This window comes from Malaclemys terrapin, chromosome 16 (genome assembly GCF_027887155.1).
Source record: "Malaclemys terrapin pileata isolate rMalTer1 chromosome 16, rMalTer1.hap1, whole genome shotgun sequence".
NCBI lineage: Eukaryota > Metazoa > Chordata > Testudines > Emydidae > Malaclemys > Malaclemys terrapin.
This window is the reverse complement of record NC_071520.1, coordinates 22411913-22429295: the sequence shown is the minus strand read 5'-3', so window position 1 is coordinate 22429295 and position 17383 is coordinate 22411913. Positions and strand designations below refer to the sequence as shown.

Genomic DNA, 17383 nt, shown 5'->3' with positions numbered 1-17383 from the left:
CACCCAGAGCGACATGATAATGCACTTTGGCAGGTCTCACATGCCACCCAATAGAGGGCAGTAAGAAGACAGAGATAAGGTTAGAGTGATTATTTTGTTCAGAGATTTATCACACATATTTCTTGAACTTGTTATTCAATTCTCCCCCCTTTTTTTCAGCATTTATTAAGCTGCTTCTGTTGGAGGTTTCCAGATCACTCCACAAAGTTCATTGGATTAAACTCCACAACAATCTTGTGAGGCAGGAATGGAAAACTATGATTCCCACTTCAGAGTGAGGATTCCGAATGACAGCAAGGTAAGTTTACTTTAGAAATACCTATACGTAGATGGAATTACCTAAGCTCATGGAGCAAGCCAGCATCCAAGTGGGGACTTGCACCTTCTTCTTTTGACTCCTGACCTTATGCCAGAACCATTGTGGCCCAATGTCTCCATGTCAATACCCCTCCTCCCCCTTCTAAAAAATCTGGCTGATTGATCTGCCTGAAGGTATGATGACCATCTGTTTCCAAGTAACTTCCCAAAATTGAAATGTTCCATTCTTATACCATTCATGGCATGTGATTTTTAACTGAAATTTCACATGTAATACATTATTTCTCCAATGTGCTTGGCATTGTTGTGACTACATATAAATATAATATTTAGTGTCTTTATGGGGAAGTTTGTCCTTTGTCTCAGAATGCTCTTAAGAGATTGCCTTTACAAAAAGATAGATATCATAGTATTAAACTAAGTACCTATTGACATGCCTCATGAGTGCATGCTATAGGGAAGATGTCCTGAACATCATGGTGCAGTAAGTTGTTGACCTCTGTTTAGAAGATTCACATTTACTATTCACTGTCAAAAATCAGTAGCAAGAAGTTTTATAGATTGAGCAATTAAGATCTACTCAATGAAGTCCCCATTGGAAAACTAACCATAAACTATTACAAATTCACTGAATTGTAATGGGCACGCAGCAAACTGGATAATCTAGAATGTAACAAGAAATACTTTAGATTCTAAATTAGTATAAAAAGAAAACCAGCAACTACATCACCAACTGCTGTATGTAGCAGATGAGACATATAAGCATATTCCCAGACAGGACTGTATCAAAACCATCTAATGAACAAAGGGATTTCCTTGGCCAGTCAGACATTGCAGATGCTATAACTAGGGCTGGTTTATGAAAAAATTAAGGTGGTTGTTATTAATTACTTGTATTACCATATTACCTAGGAGCTCTGGCCAAGGACCAAGACCCTATTGTGTTAGGATCTGTACAAACACCGAACAAAAAGATCCCAGAGGTTGCCAAATTTGTTTGTTCTGCAATGCAATGGAAGAGACCTTTTGAAATTTTTGATGAAAAAAACAGGAGACAAACCCACACTGTGGAAATCAAGAGTCCAGTAGCTAGAGCACATATGTGGGATGTGAGAGACCCCAGTTAAAGTCTATGCTCTGAAGCAGAGCTGGGTGGCTATTCGGGGGTGTGATCTACCTCTTGAGGCAAAAAATCAGTTTGTATGAATCAGCATTTTCTGATGAAAAATGTTTAATCAAAAAATTCCCAACTGGCTCTAGTTATAACCAGCTGTTTTACATGGACACACTGAAATATTTAAAGTCATGGTATACAAAGGGGATTTGCTGGAACTATGAAAGCAGGGGAAAACATTTCTCTGTAGCCACAGGCAGAAATTACTAAGGGATTTTTAAGCTCTCCTGGTATATATGTGCCGACAGAGGGCATGGGTCTCTGGACTGTGTTTTGCCCCAAAGGTATTTACTACAGTGATGAAATCAGGTCACCCTGCAGGTAAGAGTGCTGACATTTTAGGTCGCAGCCTGTTTGCTGCAGTAGGAATGCAAGCTCCATGTAGCAACTTCAGTGCTCCTGATAAGTGGTAAATACAGAAAAATCCATTTTCAATCCTCCTTTAGGTCTAGAGTTTCTGGAGTTCACAACAGATGCTATGAGCCAAATTCTGCATTGATATCCCCATACAATTCCATTAAGGGTTAGAAGAGGACAAGCCAGTGCAGAAATCTATCTATGGCTTTAACCCTGGATACCTTCTGGTCTAATAGAGCTGGGCAGAATTTTTTTACCAACACTTTTTTCCCAGCAAAAAATGCAGATTTGGGTCAACTGAAACATTTTGTGAATTCGTGTCAATTTCAGCAAATTGTTTGGATTAAAGATAATCTGAAAAAGTTGGAATGTTTCATTCTGACACCATATAACAGAGTATAGCGACCTTGGTCTCAATTTACTTCCCTGGATTCAGGAAATTTTATACAGGATTTTTTCTGCACTTTCTTAACTAAATCCATGAGTATTTATTCTCCTGATTTGTTAATCTCAATGTTTGTTCTCTAGAGCAGGTGGTGAATTTTCCAACAAAACATTTTTTTCATTGGCAAATGCTGATTTTTTTAAACCAAAACTGTTTGCAGGAAAGGGCAGATTTTGACGGATCTCCCACTCTTGAGAAAGTTTTGAAACCATCAAGACATCCTGTACTGACTTTTTTGAAAGGATTTGTTTTTCAGCGAGAAGTTTTTTAAAAGGTTAAAACTGAAACAAAATGTTTTGAAATTATTGAAGTGAAATGTTACAATTGACCTGATATAACTTTTTGTGTGTCAGATTATTATAGTTTGCAAAAAATGTCAAGATTTCAACTTTTTGTCCCAATTTGATATAGGAATTTTTTTCAAAATCTCAAATTCTCACAGGATGGGAAAACCATTTCCTGCCCAACTCTAGTGTTCTCTTTTGGTTTTGTACATGACAGAGACAGTTGTTCAGATGTGTGTATCTCTGCATGTCTTTACATTGGGAATGTAAAGTTGTTGTTGGGAATGTTAATAGGTTTCTTTTCCACCCAGATGTCCTAGCTTTTTGTTGGTACCTGGTGTCAAATCAGTGAAGATTTCTCTATAAGGAATTCCAGTAACATTTGGTGTTATAGTGGCTCACAAACTGAATATGAGTCAACAATGTGATGAAGTTGCAAAATAGGCTAACATCAGTCTGGGGTGGATAAACAGGAGTGTCATATATAAGACACAGGAGATAATTGTCCCGTTCCACTTGGCAATATTGAAGCACCATTGAGGCTGGAGAACTGTGTCCAGTTCTGGGCATCCCACTTTAAGAATGATAAAGACGAATTGGAGAGAGTCCAGAGGAGAGCAATAAAATCATGATAGGTTTAGAAAACCTGATCTATGAGGAAAGGTTAAGAAAACTGGGCATCGTTGGTCTCAAGAAAAGACAATTGAGGGGGGAACCAGATAATAGTATTCAAATATGCTAAAGGTGATCAATTGTTCTCCAAGCGCATTGAAAGTAGAACAAGAAGTAATTGGCTGAATCTGCAAGAGAGATTTAGGTTATATAGGAAAAACTTTCTAACTATAAAGATAGTTAAGCAGTGAAACAGGCTTCTAAGGAAGGTTGGACAAATATCTGGAAGGGATGGTCTAGGGTATACTTGGTCCTGCCTCAGCTCAGGGTTCTGGACTAGATGACCTCCCAAGTTCCCTTTCAGCCTTACATGTCTATGATTCTATGAAAATTTAGCCCCACCCACCTGTCATTGTTCTAAGGGCAAGGTGAAACTTGTATGTAAAAAACATAGTGCCTTTATTGCACTTAAACAAAGAATTGCCTGTTTTTAAATCAAAGGCTATCTACTGTACAGATCTCACCCCACAAAATTTGAGATTTTACATATGGAATTACAATTAACAGGATTCCTTTTACAAGCATTTGACTTTTACAAAGCTCCACTATTTTTCCATATATTGTCCTTTTACAATATTTTTACTGCAGGTTTGGAGCATGTGACAGACCCACAATCTATTTTCAAGAAGACCGATTTGCATGCAAGGTACAGAGAGGTTTAAATACTTTCTTCCACACTGTTTGGGGCTGACAGGTTTAGGAAAAATAAGTTTAAAATTGCAGAAAAAAGCCACTTTGAACTATAGCTACTGCATTTCCAGAGTAGTAATTCTGCAGAATTCTACTCCAGGGTAGTGATTCTGTTATTTTATGATAGAGCTACTAGTAAGTGGTATGAAAAGGAATCAGAATCTTCCCTTCCCCACCCCCCCAACACATTTACATTTCATATATGCCTACAATTTAGTCTCTTTAAATGTCAACTTTTAAAATCCAACTATTTCCTATTTCTGATGTTTTTTCCTATCCTCCTCTTGTTAGAAATGACATCAGTGAATATTAAACAGTAAGGCCTTGTCTACACTACGAGAGTAGTTCGATTTTACTTAAATCGAATTTTTGGAATCGATATTGCAAAGTCGAACGTGTGTGTCCACACTAAGGACAGTAATTCGACTTTGTGAGTCCACACTAACGGGGAAAGCGTCGACATTGGAAGTGGTGCACTGTGGTCAGCTATCCCACAGTTCCCGGAGTCCCCGCTGCCCATTGGAATTCTGGGTGGAGCCGCAAATGCCTTCTGGGTAAAAAAAATGTGTCCAGGGTGCTTTTGGGTAACTGTCGTTATCCCTCCATCACTCCCGCCCTCCCTCCCTGAAAGCGCCGGCGGGAAATCAGTTCGCGCACTTTTCTAGTCAGTGACAGCGCGGACGCCACAGCACTGCGAGCATGGAGCCTGCTGCAACCATCACTGCAGTTGTGGCCGCTCTCAACGCCTCGCAACTTATCATACACCTTTCCCTGAGGCAGATGCAGAAAAGTCAGGCGAGGAGGCTACGTCAACACGGTGATGGCTTGAAGTCTGAGAGTAGCACAGACCTCTCAGAAAGCAGGGGACCCAGCGCCGAGAACATCACGGTGGCAATGGGTCATGTTGATGCCGTGGAAAGGAGATTCTGGGCACGGGAAACAAGCACTGAGTGGTGGAACCGCATAGTGCTGCAGGTCTGGGATGAATCCCAGTGGCTGCGAAACTTTCGCATGCGGAAGGGAACTTTCCTGGAACTTTGTGAGTTGCTGTCCCCTGCCCTGAAGCGCAATGACACCCGGATGCGAGCAGCCCTGACTGTCCAGAAGCGAGTGGCCATAGCCCTGTGGAAGCTTGCAACGCCAGACAGCTACCGGTCAGTCGCGAACCAGTTTGGGGTGGGCAAATCTACCGTGGGGGTTGTTGTGATGCAAGTAGCCAAGGCAATCGTTGATGTACTGCTGCCAAAGGTAGTGACCCTGGGAAACGTGGAGGCGATCATAGATGGCTTCGCAGCGATGGGATTCCCAAACTGCGGTGGGGCCATAGATGGAACTCACATCCCTATCCTGGCACCGGAACACCAGGCCAGCCAGTACATTAACAGAAAGGGCTACTTTTCCATGGTGCTGCAAGTACTGGTGGACCACAGGGGACGTTTTACCAACATCTACGTGGGATGGCCGGGCAAGGTTCATGACGCTCGTGTTTTCAGGAACTCTGGTCTGTTTAGACGGCTGCAGCAAGGTATTTACTTCCCGGACCACAAAATAACTCTTGGGGATGTGGAGATGCCTATAGTCATCCTCGGGGACCCAGCCTACCCGCTAATGCCCTGGCTCATGAAGCCCTATACTGGCGCCCTGGACACTGAAAAAGAACTCTTCAACTACCGGCTGAGCAAGTGCAGAATGGTGGTGGAGTGTGCTTTTGGACGTCTCAAGGTTGAGATGGAGAAGCTTACTGACTCGCTGTGATCTCAGCGAAACCAATATCCCCATTGTTATTGCAGCTTGCTGTGTGCTCCACAATCTCTGTGAGAGCAAGGGGGAGACCTTTATGGCGGGGTCGGAGGTTGAGGAAAATAGCCTGGCTGCTGATTACTCACAGCCAGACATCCGGGCGATTAGAAGAGACCAGCGGGAAGCGCTGTGCATCCGGAAGGCTTTGAAAGCAAAGTTCCTGAGTGAGCAGGGTAACCTGTGACTTTAAAGTTTGTGTATTGAGAAGCTAAACCTGCCCCCGTTTCTTTACCCAGTTAATGTTGACTATCCTATCCAGTTACATACCCCCTTCACCCCACTTCCAACACACGTTTCAAAATAAAAATAGTTCTACTTTGTTAAAGCACACCGTTTTCTTTAATACTGTATTCGCGGGAATTTTTTAAAACTGGGACGCAGACTGTGGTGCGGAGCGGGTGTACTGTAGTGGCGCGAATGCAGCTTCTAAACTCAAGGATTGACAGGCTCCGCTGCGGTGGGATGGTTGTTTCAACGGAGCCTGTCACCCCTCCTGATAGGGACTGTGTGTATGGGGGGGTCTATGTGACTTTGTGGCAGGGGGAGGACGGTTACAGATCCCCTGCTGTGTGGCTCTGTGATCCTGCCTAAGGACCGCCGCTTAAGATCTGTAACTGCCCTCCCCTGCCACAAAGTCACAGAGCAACCCACCCCCCACCACATAACATGAAAACAACCTCCCAGACTAACCAGGGTAACTAGTCACTGCATCACTGCACTATGTATGTGCCCTGCTGCTGTGCCTGCCCCCGACTATATACCCTGCCAAAGGTGACTGTCCTGTCGAATTACCAACCCCCTATCCCCCCCTCCTCCAAAAGAACATGATGGAAACAGTAGTTAACAGAAACGTATTTTTTATTATCAACCAAACATGGAACTGGGAAAGTGAAACTTGGACGGGGGCTTGTGTCAGGCGGGAAGGAAAGAACTTGTCAAATTTTGGGGAATGAGAGCCTTCTGCTGCTCGAGCTCTCTGCAGGGGTGGAGTGAGAGTTAGCAGGGACTCTGCCGCCTCTCCTTCTGTGCACTTTGGGTGAGGGGAGTATGGGACTTGGTGGTGGGGGAGGGCGGTTAGAGATGGACTGCAGCGGGGCTCTGTCCTCCTGCCTCCGTTCCTGCAGAACATCCACAAGGCGCCGGAGCGTGTCCGTTTGCTCCCTCATTAGTCCAAGCAGGGTTTGAGTCGCCTGCTGGTCTTCCTGACGCCACCTCTCCTCCCGATCCATGTTGGCTTGGTGCATTCGGGTCAAGTTCTCCCGCCACTGGGTCTGCTGTGCTGCCTGGGCTCTGGAGCAGGCTATAAGCTCCGAGAACATGTCCTCCCGTGTCCTCTTCTTCTTATGCCTAATCCGCGCTAGCCTCTGGGAGTGTGATGACAGGCTAGGTTGTGAGACAGTCGCAGATGGGGCTGTGGGAATGGGAAAAAGGGAGTGAATTCCTCAGAAAGATAAATGTAGTTGTGAACAAAGAACATAGTCTTTCTCTGTGAACAAGACCATGCACAGCACCTATCACATGCGCACTCAGCACAAGGTCGAATTCTCGGCCTTCGCATTCAGTGCCTGGGGTCTTCTACAGCACATTTGAGAAGCCTCTCAGGAGAACGGAATTTCTGTTGCAGGCAGACATGGTAAGCCGTAGACTTGTGGCAGCTTAAAACTTTAATATTAGCAATGGCCTCATTTCACATTGAAATCAATGTCGGTCCCTGCTGCCAGCAATTCGGCAAGCAGGAAGTCTGCTCCTGTCCCACACCCTCGCGGCTGTCCCCGGGAACGATCCCTTTCGGCTGCCCCTCTCCCGCCTCCACCGCGTGGCTGCAAACCAGCGGTTACAGTTCTGTAAAGGAACGGCAAAGCAGTCCCAACACTAACATTCCCCTACCTCATTCAAAGCAGGTCATCATGAGCGACATCACCCTCATGAGGATCTCTGACAGCGAGAAAGAGCGAATGCTCCGGGAAAGCCTGCAAAGACCAGGGCCGTATGCCGCCATGCTGTGCAGAGCAATGATTCCAGAGTACTTGCTTGTCTCGTGGCGTGGCAACGTGTCCTACTACGGAGGACCCAATAAGGCCGCTCTCCCCAAGAACCTAATGCAGCGGATTTCCAATTACCTCCAGGAGAGCTTCCTCGAGATGTCACAGGAGGATTTCTGCTCCATCCCCGGACATATAGACCGCATTTTACTGTAGCTGCTGTAGCAGTGACTAACCAGTAGAGCGGCTTGGGCAGGACAATCATGCAAAACCGGACATTGCTAGATTTTTTTTCAATAGTTGCACTGCCCATGACTGAACCGTTAAGCTAATCAAACTAATCATGAGAAACCCATTTTTTAAATTGTTAATATTCCTGTTCTGTTACAAATAAATGTTTAGATTTTTACAACACTTACTGGCTGATCCTTCCCCAGATTCTGTGTCCGGGGTAACGGCTGGGGAGGGTTGGTAGGGGATCTCTGTAAGGGTGATGAAGAGATCCTGGCTGTCGGGGAAATCAGCGTTGTGAGCGCTGTCGACTGCCTCGTCCTCCTCATCTCCTTCCTCATCTTCCCCGTCCGCTAACATGTCCGAGGATCCAGCCGTGGACACTATCCCATCCTCAGAGTCCACGGTCACTGGTGGGGTAGTGGTGGCGGCCGCACCGAGGATGGAATGCAGTGCCTCGTAGAAACGGGATGTCTGGGGATGGGATCCGGAGCGTCCGTTTGCCTCTTTGGTCTTCTGGTAGCCTTGTCTCAGCTCCTTGATTTTCACGCGGCACTGCGTTACATCCCGGCTGTATCCTCTCTCTGCCATGTCTTTAGAGATCTTCTCGTAGATCTTTGCATTCCGTCTTTTGGATCGCAGCTCGGAAAGCACGGACTCATCGCCCCACACAGTGATGAGATCCAAGACTTCCCGATCAGTCCATGCTGGGGCCCTCTTTCTATTCTGAGATTGCACGGCCATCACTGCTGGAGAGCTCTGCATCGTTGCCAGTGCTGCTGAGCTCGCCACGATGTCCAGACAGGAAATGAGATTCAAACTGGCCAGACAGGAAAAGGAATTCAAATTCAAATTTTCCCGGGGCTTTTCCTGTGTGGCAGTTCAGAGCATCCGAGCTCGTACTGCTGTCCAGAGCGTCAACAGAGTGGTGCACTGTGGGATAGCTCCCGGAGCTATTAGCGTCGATTTCCATCCACACCTAGCCTAATTCGACATGGCCATGTCGAATTTAGCGCTACTCCCCTCGTCGGGGAGGAGTACAGAAGTCGAATTAAAGAGACCTCTATGTCGAACTAAATACCTTCGCGGTGTGGACGGGTGCAGGGTTAATTCGATGTAACGGCGCTAACTTCGACATAAACGCCTAGTGTAGACCAGGCCTAAGATGGGTGCACTGAAATCTTGAGATTTCCACTCTTACATTTCCCTCCTTGGCTCCTTCAAGGTCTCAAACCCTCTGAAAGAAATGACTCCTTACAAGCCCCCTTGTCTTGCTTTTGCTAAACACAAGCACTAGTTAGGGATACTTTGGTTCCATTTGATTTACTCTCAGGCAAACCTTCTGTCCTTGTTCCAAGGTGATGGGACCAGTCTGCTATGGTTTGTTTGCTCACACCGTTCCCACCTATCTACTTACTACTCACCTTAACATACCCCACTGCACAGTCCATCAGTCTCTTCTTCATCTCTTAGGACTAGATTGTCTCTCTATCCGTGACATGAGCTGCACTGGGATTCAGATACACCTCTGGATCACAATCACTTCCTCTGCTTCCGTCCTGCCTATCTGAGCAGCCAATTACTAACCTCTTGCCTCTCCTTGTACATACATGCAGTAAGACACAGTCCCCATCTGCAGACACCGGGGGGCAGATTCTCTGGTTTGCAAAGTTCACCACAGCGCCGAGTGAAACTAAAACGGCAGAATTTACCCCTGGAGAATCCCCTCTGGATAAAAGCAATCTCTGCCAGGGTTCTGCTGGCAAAGGCAGCTGAACCCCCTCCGGTGCCAGAATCTCATGTCCTGGTATGGTGGGCGGGAAGGGAGGCGGCATGGCCATGGCAGAACAAGGTACACTACATCCAATTCTCCACTGGCACAAGATCTCTGAGGAACCTTATGTCAAAGGCATAAGAGAGTTGCACAGGGACAGCTTAATAACTTAAATCAAGGCCTTGCTTCTGAGTATCAGGGTTCTATCACTTGCTCCCTGACTGTTCCTGAGTGGAGTTCAGATGCAGGGGACAAATGAACCCAGGGAGATAAAAGTGAGTTGCCCAAAGTCACAAAGAAACCTGTGGGTAAACAGGAAATTAAACTCATCTTCTGAATTCTAGGCCAATGCTCCATCCACCACATCAATCTGCCTCATCCTCTGTTTTGCTTCCTGCATCTGATGCTATCTGACAATGAAGAAGAAGCTCTTTTAATGCGAATGGCTGCCAATTAAAAGAAGGTTGGAAAAGTCAGAGAATAATTCACCTAATTGACTACTTTTATTACTGCTTGTAATCTAGATGAAATCAAATTAATTCTACATGAAGAATGACTATTCTTTAGTGAAGTGTAATTCCAGATCTCTGGGGCTTCATTTTACCAGTTGTCAAATTATCCAATTACACATTTGTAAAAATCCATTTTGGGGAGATTTTCATGGCTTGTAAATAAATAATTTCCAAAGCTTTAATCCTTGACAAAATTCAAGCAGTACCTCGAAATCACAAAAACGAAAAAACAATTCATGTTAGAAAGTTGAAGAAATGGATGCTGGCTTGTTTTAAGCAGCACCACAAAATCTGTGGAGCTACTTCAGAGGGAGGATGACTTGGGTTTTGTTTCGTGGGAAGGGCTGTCTCTCCCCCGTTCAATATTTTGGAGAGTTTGCTTCTTTCTTTTTTATTGCTATATTTTATTCAAACCACTAATCTGCAGGGAATCAATTAAGGAAGCATTCCTTTCATTTATGCCAAAAGGCATAAACTACTGTCAGGAGCACAGTTGCCAATGTTCATGTGGTAAATACGCACCCTGACTTTCACAATAAACCCAAACTCAAGCTAAACGAATTTTAAAACAAGGCCTAAACAAGCCAATCCCTAAGAACCCCAACACTCTGTGTGATTAGATCCCCCTGGCGTGCAGTCTGGGACTGGGGTGGGCCCACTGTGCACACCTGACTCTCTCTCCCCTTGCCCCTGCTTGCCCCCGCTTGCTGGAAGCCGATAAAAAAAAAAAAAAAGGAGCAACAAGCTACAAGCCAAACAAGCAACAAGCCACAATCCAAAAACTAGCCAACAAGCAACTCACAAGCCAATTAAGCCAAAAACAAGCCCAATTTCTGTGTTTTTTCCCGCAGGTTTGGTATGTCTGGTCAGAAGAGCTCCAACAACCAACAAGGGGGATGGGGAGGACAATTACAATTCAAGGGCCAGTGGCCTCTCTCAACATAAAACTGATGGGTCCTGGATGTGGTTCAACAAGAGTATGTTGTACCACAACAAATAAAGTGGAAAACTAGCAGGATAAAACCTGTTTGGAGACTTTTATTATCTAACATCTGCAGGTCTTCTCAGGTGGGCCACCTCACAATCCAACAATGCAGAGTTCCAGAAAAATAAGAAAACTTTCTAGTAGGCAGTGTAGCCTAGTGGCTAGGACACTGGACTGGGACTCAGGTTCCTAAGTTCAATTCGTGGCTCTAGCCTGCTGGGTGACCTTGGGCAAGTCACATGCCTCCCTTTGCCTCAGTTTCCCCATTTGTAAAATTGGGATAATAATACCACACACCTTTGTAAAGTGCTTTGAGATCTCGGTATGAAAATTACAATAGATGAGCTAAACATTATTATCCAAAAAGTCCCTTATGAGTTAGCCTATGGAACTGTTTAAAACTGAGGAACTTTTTCTCTGTGTGTATGTGTAACCCACTGGTTAGTGGGTGTTACAGGTCCCCTCCTCTGTCCCCTCCTCTGTGCCCAAGAAGATATGAGGCTGCTACTGGGAGACTTTAGCTCAAGGTATAGCTGCTAAACCTTTTAGCTCCCGGATTCCCTGGTTCAATCCCTGGTGTATCAGTCAAGATGTCAGCTCTCATTTGTATTCTTATCTTAGGCCTTGATGCCACAAAGGCTTATGTTCATGCTTAACTTTCTGCACTGCAACCTACTCATAGTGTGTAAAGTTAAACCCATGTGAGACTGGGGGCATTAGAAATTATTATTTATATTTCAACAGTACCCCGAGGCCCCAGTCAGGATCAGCCCCTCATTATGCTATGTGCTGCACAGAAATATAGGGGGGGAAACAGTCCCTGTCCCAAAGATCTTCTGATTTTATTTGAGACAAGAGACAAGAAGTGGGTGAAACAAACAGAAAATGTGGCTATGTAGATGAGTTATGCATAAAATTAAATGGTTCTAAGTCATTAGGTTCCTCTGAAAAGCCCTAACTTTTTTTTTTTTTAATTATAAGCAACAGTAAATAAAGAAACAGACCAGTTACTAGTAGCTCCATTCTCAGTTGGTAATTTCTCATGGGCACCATGGTAGAAGTGGATCTTAAGGAGGGAATCTGAAGGAAGAGAGGGTAGGGGCCTTATGGATTCATTTGGAGAGGAGGAGGGCCTTCCACGCATACAGGAAGAAATGGACAAAAGTAGTGGTCAAGCCAAGAGAAATGGAAAATCTGACCCAGGAGCTGGATTTGGGAGGTTCCAGATGCAGAAGAACTCAGAACGATAATACAGGAGCATCTGAATGCTAAGTTTAGCTTACTGAATACGAGCAATGGCATTTATTTGAATCACAGCTTGTAAAGGGGATATTTTCCTCAATTGCATATCAGTGTCTGCTTTTTTAGATCCATCAGTTCCACGACAAACTCAACTGCCCTTTTCATGCTTACCTGCTCATCCAAAAAATCTGCCTCACAATGATGCCGATGAATATAGCTTTCAGGAACAAAAGGCAAATTGTTCTTTGCTACACATATTTGCAGACTTTGATTTTTTTTTTTTTTTTTTTTTTGCCAATCGCAGAATCACTTTAAAATAAATTGTTTCTCATTATGAAGCAATTTGGTATTTAACTCCCAACAACTGATTATAATAAATTCATTAGTTCAGTGTCTTCATTGGTAAGTTATTCAACTGGGTACCCAGCGTATTTCCACAGAGGTCTCTTGTACTTTTCAATTAGTTATTTGGTATGAAATGATCTGCTGTGTAAATTGCTCAAGTGCTGTTAAGAAAGATACACTCATGAGCAACAGAAAAATGTTATAATTAGTATGCATGTAAAGGGATGCTATCAAGTCAATTTAAATATGAAATTCAGGCTTCACAAAACTTTGATTTTACCAAACCTAAGTTTGAAAAAATTAGATAACTTCCCGTCATTTAATTTTTTAATTCCAATGAAAATCAGGTCGTGTTCGTAATTAAGCATTTCATTGTAATTTTTGCAACCCTAATATGGCAGTGTTGAGCCACACACTTACATAAGAGCAGGAAGTGAAACTGATGCGAAACAAAAGTGACACTGATTGTAGTAACCTATTTTCTATACACCCAATCTGCCTGCAGTTCAATAACACTAAGCAAACAGCAAACCTGGGGAAAAGTGAATTGATTTTTAAAAATTCTTTCAATATTGATCACCATGACTTGTTAATAATTGTTTTTAATCCCCGGCATCAAATATAAAGATAAGGTCCAAGATTTTTAACAGTGACTAGTGATTTTGGGGGCCCATCTTGAGAGACCTTAAAAGGGCCTGATTTTCAGGAAGTGCTGAGTCCCTGCCCTCTGAAAATCAGGCCTTTTGCACTGCCTCAAGTTGGGCACCTAACAGTACTAGTTGTTTGTGAAAATCTTGGCCGTGGGAGCCAGATTTACCTCTGTCATAAACATACAGCTAAGGGTAGCATAAAATCCCTCCTTTACTTGTAAGGGGTTAAGAACCTCAAATAACCTGGTTGGCACCTGACCAAAAGGACCAATAAGGGAAGAAGATACTTTCAAAATCTGCGGAGGGAGGTTTTGTTTGTGCTCTCTTTGTTGTTCTCTCTCAGACAGAGAGGGACCAGGGCAGGAAAAACCATCTCCTAAAACCCTACCTGAAATAAGCGTCCAAGATTACAAAAATTGTAAGTAATAGCAAGGAAATGCATTAGCTTATCTTTTGTTTTAGCTTGTGAATTTTCCCTATGCTAAGAGGAAGGTTTATTCCTGTTTTTTGTAACTTTGAAGTTTTACCTAGAGGGGAATCCTCTGTGTTTTAAATCTTATTATTCTGTAAAATTACCTTCCGTCCTGATTTTACAGAGGTGCTGCTTTTTGTTTTTTCTTTATAATAAAGTTCTGCTTTTAAGAACCTGATTGGTTTTAAGTGTCCTAAAAACCCAAGGGTCTGGTCTGTGCTCACCTTGTTTACCTATTTGGTTGGTATATTATTCTCAAGCCTCCCCTGGAAAGGGAGTGACAGGGCTTGGGAGGATATTTTGGGGAAACAGGAACTCCAAGTGGTCCTTTTCCTGAATCTTTGTCTAACTCACTTGGTGGTGGCAGCAGTACCGTCCAAGGACAAGGAAGGATTTGTGCCTTGGGGAAGTTTTTAACCTAAACTGGTAGAAATAAGCGTAGGGAGTCTTTCATGCAGGTCCCCACATCTGTACTCCAGAGCTCAGAGTGGGGAGGGAACCCTGACAATCTCTGTATTACTTAAGTTTTATAGCTGTGTTACTCTACTAAAACCAATGGATTTACAGCTGTGTGAGACTGGAGTAACACAGGGGTGATCTGCCCATGATTTTAAAGTTAAGTATCTGCTAAATAAGGAGTGAGTTTAGGGTACTACTTGCTCCAGCCTCAGAATCCCAGCCACCATAATACTTCCCTGGCCTTAAGCAGTCTGCACCTTGAAAGCAACACAGCAAGCCTGGCAGGGCTAAGGAATTGGGTTGAAACAAAAGCAATCTGAGTGCTTCTAATCAGACAGAACGTATGTAACTCTCGCTTATGAAAGAACAGCCGCTGTTATGCAAAGCCATTTTTCTTCGGCTTTAATTTATAAGAAAAATAAACCCGTGTTTGCTCCTGCTTTTCAAGGAAGACCCAATTTTCAATGCTCCACATCAAATTGCTGTGCTGTCAGCAGCTTTGCCAGCAGCCAGTCCAAGCGCCCATTACTCAATTCCCTATTCAGGCAAAAACTGGGTGCCTGTTGCCATATATCATTACTGGTGATTACAGTATTAGTCAGCTGGCAACTGAAGCTCCCAAATACAAAAACGAGATTTCCAAGCTCCTATGTTAAAGCCTGCAAATAACAACAACAACAAAATCTTTTTCTGTTGTGCTACAGTAATCAGAAGGAGAAAATGGAATTCTATTAAACTGGAATTGTGCTTTCTAAATGGCTTTCGTTGCTTGGGAATTTGTGTTGCTAATTGTTTGCCCTTGTTTTGTGGTTTAACAAGTAATTAATGTGGTTGTCTCTTCATTGCTTATTCAACAGGTCAGCTAAGTGGCTAATTGCAGAAGTACAATAGCTATTAATTTTTCTAGTGGTAAATGCACCATGGTCCCTACCCCAAAAGGAAAAAAAAATCTAAAGAATATTTTTGTTTGCTGTGGCAAAAAGCAATCACCTTTTGTTGCCTTATGCTAAATGCATGCGTTACATTTTCAATTCGGTATTTCTATGCAAAACAAAGCGCTGCACTAGCTACCCACACCTTTGTCTATTTGTTGGCATTTTTAGAATAGAAGCCCTTCAGGGCAAGGGCAGCGTCTAGCACGTGAATAATAATAACAGACAGGCAATGATTCCAAAACAAGTTTAAAAGGCAATTTTACTCTGAAAAGCAACTGTGAAAAATTGTCACTTTCTTACTTTACTAGAACTACTCCCTGTGTGCAGTGATATAGGAACTACCATACTGGTAGGGTGACCAGACAGCAAATGTCAAAAATCAGAACGTGGGTGGGGGGGTAATAGGAGCTTATATAAGAAAAAGACCCAAAAATCAGGACTGTCCCTATAAAATCGGGACATCTGGTCACCCTACATACTGGACTGAACCAACCAGCCATTTGGTCCAGTATCCTGTCCCCAGTAGGCGCCAGTACCAGATGCTTCAGAGGAAGGTACAAGTAATGGATAATTATGTAATAATTTGCATATGGTAAACATTTCTCTTAGCCCCAGATAGTTAGAGGTTCCATTATTCTCTGAAACATAAAGGTTTATATATCCCATCTTACTTGGTATCTGTTTACATTACTGACTCAAATATTTACTTACAATATTTTGCTCCTTTTAGCTCTGCAGATTCATTACATCTGTGAGAGTGAGAGCAGTATGCTGATCTGACTCATGCATCATACATAGACATGGACAGTGGGTGGAACCCGCCCTCCCCCCAATCCCACCCCTTTCACCCAGGGCCTCGCTAGGGTTGCCAACCCTCTAGGATTGGCCTGGAGTCTCCAGGAATTAAAGATTAATCTTTAATTAAAGATTAAGTCATGGGAGGAAACCTCCAGGAATATGTTCAATCAAACTGGCAACTCTAGGCCTCGCCCCCCCTCCCCCACATGCCGGAGCCCCAAGCTGCCTCCCTGCACTCAGAGGAGCCCCAGGCCGGCCTGAGCTGCCAAGAGCCCTGGGCTAGCCCCAACTGCTGAATTGGAAATGCACCACGTCTCCCCTCCCAAGACCCCTGGCTGATGAACCCGGGAAGCTGAGTAGTAGACGTCACCTCCTCCGCCACCCCGGAACCTGCATGGCACATAATAATAAGCAAAAACTTCCTCCGTTGGAAGTCCAGCCCACTCCCAGCTCTCACAAACCGCAAAAACCCCCAACCCGGCATCCAGCATCAGCAGTGGCTTAGCCTCCCTTGGCCTATTATACCCGCTGCCTATGTGCACAGAACTGTAAACAAAAGCCCAGATCCACAAAGGGACTTGGGTGTTGCAATGCAAAGCATCACAGTGCCTAAATTTTAGATGCCTAGAAAAATCAACAGAACAACACACAATCCACAAAACCTGAGTTAGACTTGTAGGCTCCTCTACAATGAATAGGGAAAGAGAACCATCTTTAGAATGCAATCCATACAACCTAAGCTGAGACCTGCCTTAATCCGCTGATGGGAGGTGCTGACAAGAGGGTGTGTCCTAAGCCCCTTGCTCAGAGATAGGTGCCTATATCTGCTAGCACTCAACAAGCCAAGGGAAGGTGGATTCTCCACTGCTTAACTCGTGTGTTAAACTGTGACACTCCACACAACACGAGGAAGAGGCTCTCTCTTATAATCTTTAGCCGAGTGACGCACTCACTCAGGATGCGGGAGACATCCTGTGAAAGTCCCCCCTCTGCTTGATGAGGGAAAGGGATTTAAACAGGGATCTGCCATTTCTCACGAGAGCGCTCTAACCACTGGGCTATGAGATATTCAGAGGTCAGGCTCCTTCCATCCTGCCTAGTGAAGTTGTTTAATATATAATAAATAATTGAACAGTTAAATATTAAGTGGGCCAGAGAGGAGCTCCTGTTTTCCTCCTAGTTTGTGGATCACTCTGGGGCTTAGGTAGGACATAGGCACCTGGACACCTAGAGAGAACAGTGCTCAAAAGGCAGAAAG

At 44.1% G+C, this 17383-nt stretch overlaps 1 protein-coding gene and 1 long non-coding RNA gene across 3 annotated transcripts in view; one reads left to right on the top strand and one right to left on the bottom strand.

Moving 5' to 3' along the window:
* Nucleotides 1-17383, bottom strand: part of TMEM132D (transmembrane protein 132D) — a 416714-nt gene that overhangs the window by 114117 nt on the left and 285214 nt on the right. The gene's annotated exons all lie outside the window — the stretch shown is intronic.
* Nucleotides 214-10185, top strand: LOC128824465 (uncharacterized). Its single transcript, XR_008442477.1, has 3 exons — nucleotides 214-298; nucleotides 3839-3896; nucleotides 10072-10185. It is a non-coding gene; the product is annotated as an uncharacterized LOC128824465 (long non-coding RNA).